At 40.8% G+C, this 3,557-nt stretch overlaps 1 non-coding gene across 1 annotated transcript; it reads right to left on the bottom strand.

The window, feature by feature from the left end:
* Positions 1–266: 266 nt before the first annotated feature.
* Positions 267–373, bottom strand: LOC131254501 (small nucleolar RNA R71). The gene has a single exon (XR_009175613.1). It is a non-coding gene; the product is annotated as a small nucleolar RNA R71 (small nucleolar RNA).
* Positions 374–3,557: the final 3,184 nt, after the last annotated feature.

Below are 3,557 nucleotides of genomic sequence, written 5' to 3'. Positions count from 1 at the left end.
AACCTGGAGTCATACAATTGTTGCCATCCTTTTATGGATTGGACAAGGAGGACCCATATCATCATGTGAAAGAATTCTTAAACATTTGCTCCACCTTTAAGTTCCAAAACTTCTCAGACGATTCGATCCGCCTACGCCTGTTTCCTTTTTCTTTGAAGGATAAGGCGAAAGCATGGTTGAATTCTCTAGAAGTTGGATCTATCACTACATGGGACCAACTGTCTAAGAAGTTCTTAAACAAGTTCTTCCCCGTTCACAAAACCAATGCCCTGCGTAGAGAAATTACTAACTTCACACAAAAAGAGGGCGAGCACTTTCATGAATGTTGGGAAAGATGGAAGGACTTGCTTCTTAAATGTCCTCATCATGGTTTTGAGAAGTGGCAACAAGTTCAATACTTCTATGACGGTCTGACACCACAGAACCGTCGCATGGTTGATACCACCAGTGGAGGGTCATTCATGACCAAAAGTGATGTCGAAGCGTGGAACTTCTTTGAAACCTTGTGCGAAAATTCCCAGCAATGGGATTATTCAAATAGAGGTGACAGAAGTCCCCAACCACAAAAGAGAGGTGGTATATATGAGATAGGAGTCATGCCAGAGCTGAGCGCCAAGCTTGATAACCTGACAAAGAAAGTTGATGCTCTGGTATTAAATAATGGACCACCACAAACAGCTCAAGTCGAGGCATATGCCACATGTTCTAGTCCTGCCCATCCTATGCAGTCTTGTCCATCTGGTGCAGCATTCCCAGAACTTCTCTCTGAACAAGTTCATGCTATGAACACTTTTCAAAAATCTGGGAATGATCCTTACTCAAACACCTATAATCCAGGGTGGGCTAGACATCCAAATTTCTCTTGGGCAAAAGGACCACAACAAGGAGGACCATCTGGAAATCCTCCTATGCAACCTTACTCCCAAGTTGGCAGTCAACAACCTCAACAGTTTCCATAATATCAACAACTGTCTACACAATCAAGGAAACCATCTCTTGAGGATACACTCCATCTTTTCATGCAGAGTTCTCTCCAATTCCAAAAAGACACCCAACAAACCTTACTGGCCAACCAGCAAAGCTTACATGCAAATGCACAATCCATTGCCAAGCTGGAAGTACAACTGGGTCAACTAGCTGCCACATTGAGTGAGAGAGAGAAGGGCAAGCTCCCTAGCCAACCTGAGGCTAATCCAAAGGGACAGTATGAGATTGGCTCTAATTCCAACCAAGGGCAATATCATGAACAGGCCAAATCGATCACTACCCTTAGGTCAGGCAAGCAGATTGATAACAGAATAGAGATGCCTGGGGATGAATCAAATTCTAAAACAGAAGATCAAGATGAAGCAGAGAGCCATACCAATGCATCCAAAGTCCAAAAGCTCTCTGACTCTCCAAGAGCCACTAATGTGCCACCTTATGTGCCCAAAGCACCCTTTCCTCAACGTCTGGCACCAATAAAGAAAAGAAATAACTTTGATGAAATCTTGGATGTGTTTCAAAAAGTGCAAGTCAACATCCTGTTGCTTGACGCTATCAAGCAAGTCCCTGCTTACGCTAAGTTTCTTAAAGATTTATGCACTCAAAAGCGTAAGCAGAATGTTCATAAGAAAGTCTTCCTTGCAGAGCAGCTCAGCTCCATGATTCAACATAACACCCCTCCTAAATTTAGGGATCCAGGAGCTCCCACCATTTCTTGCGGCATAGGAGATCATAAGATTGGGAAGGCATTACTTGATTTAGGGGCGAGTGTCAATTTGTTACCATATTCGGTTTATGAGCAGCTAGGACTTGGTGAGTTGAAACCGACTAAGGTAACATTACAACTAGCCGATAGATCTGTCAAGGTGCCCCGGGGTGTTATTGAAGATGTGTTAATCCAGGTTGATAAATTTTATTTTCCAGTGGATTTCATAGTTATAGATACTCAGCCTGTCCAGAATCTTCATAGTCAGATCCCAGTCATTTTGGGTCGTCCATTTTTGGCCACATCTAATGCTATTATCAATTGCAGGAATGGAGTTATGAAATTGTCCTTTGGTAACATGAATATTAAACTCAATGTTTTTAATGCAGGACAACAACCCTCAGATTTGGATGACATATTTGAAGTGGACATGATCGAGAGCCTTGTGCAGGACTCCTTCCGTACATCTTTTGAAAATCCTCTTGAGACCTGCTTAGCACAATCGGGCATGGATTTTGACATTGATAGTCCCATCCATGAAGTCAATGCATTGCTCGACTCTACTCCTATATTGGAGACTGAAAAATGGAGAGCGAAAGTGGAACCTCTTCATCCCTCTGAGACTCTTCCTGACAGCATAGCTTCCAACTCTGAGAAGACAAAGGCGAGCAGGCTGCTTAATGTTCTTAGAGCATATAAGGCAGAAATTGAACGGAAGATAGTGGAAATACAGGGAGTATGCCCCACGATATGTATGGATCATGCTGTGAAAATGTCGCATAACATGCAAAGGAAGCGTGATCCTAACATAGAAGAAGTTGTTCGAGCAGAAGTCCTTAAATTATTTGACGACAGTGTCAGTTGCCTTATTTCAGATAGCACAGTTCATGGGAACTCACATCACTTGTCTGGGATCGGTTAATGAAAGTGTTGAGGTAATTTCTTTGGCGGACCCCGGTTATAAAGATTATTTCATTCATGGTCCGTTCTTGTCTGGCTGAAGACGTTAAACTTAGCGCTCATGGGAGGCAACCCAGCCTTTTGCTTTATTGTATTGCTTTTTATTTCATTCATTTTCATTTTTCTTAGTTAGTTACTTCAATGTTTGTGGGTAACATTACTGCAAACCCTCACGAGACTACAACTCGTCCACTAGGGGTAACCTAGGGGTTTAAAGGCTTGTTGCATACGCTAAATGCAATCGAGAGCACCTGCGAAAGTGGTATAGGTAGGATCTTCTTTTGTTTTTCTTTTTGTTATTTTTGCTTATGTTGATTTCTCTCTTGTGCTAACTCGCTTTTACGTTGAAATTTTTCACAAATTTTGAGAAAGCTTCTTGATTCTCCATCCAGGTATTATCTTTTCATCACTCCTCTTTTATTCGCGTTGTCCCATGTGCATTGCTTGTTTATTTCTTTTACATTGAGGACAATGTAGATTTTAGGTTGGGGGTGGGAGATTAGGGTACCTAATCAGTATTTTCTTGGTCTTGAGCAAAATTTGTGAAATTTTTAAAATTTTTCTGAATTTCTATTGAATTCAAAGTGATTTTGAAGGATAGTTGTGATTTTAACATTATAAGATACATGATGTTGGTAACTAATGACTCTTGGATTCGGCCATCTGCTTGATTTCACAGTCAATTTTGAATTGTTAATCCATGATTAGACGTTGTGAACATTGATTGAGTCATGATTTCACATATCACATCTCGCTTGCACATTAAGTTTTGGTTCGATAAATGAATGATTAACTTGGTAAAAAGAAGAATTAAAAGGCTAAGTCACATAATCTTCACCATAGGTTTGCTCCCTATAGGTATAGATTTGATTCTCCATAGTTGACTTATAAAAAAAAAATGAGGCGA

Source organism: Magnolia sinica, chromosome 8 (genome assembly GCF_029962835.1).
Source record: "Magnolia sinica isolate HGM2019 chromosome 8, MsV1, whole genome shotgun sequence".
NCBI classification, from domain to species: Eukaryota; Viridiplantae; Streptophyta; class Magnoliopsida; order Magnoliales; family Magnoliaceae; genus Magnolia; species Magnolia sinica.
The sequence above is the reverse complement of the archived record's forward strand: the minus strand, read 5'-3'. Positions and strand labels throughout refer to the sequence as shown.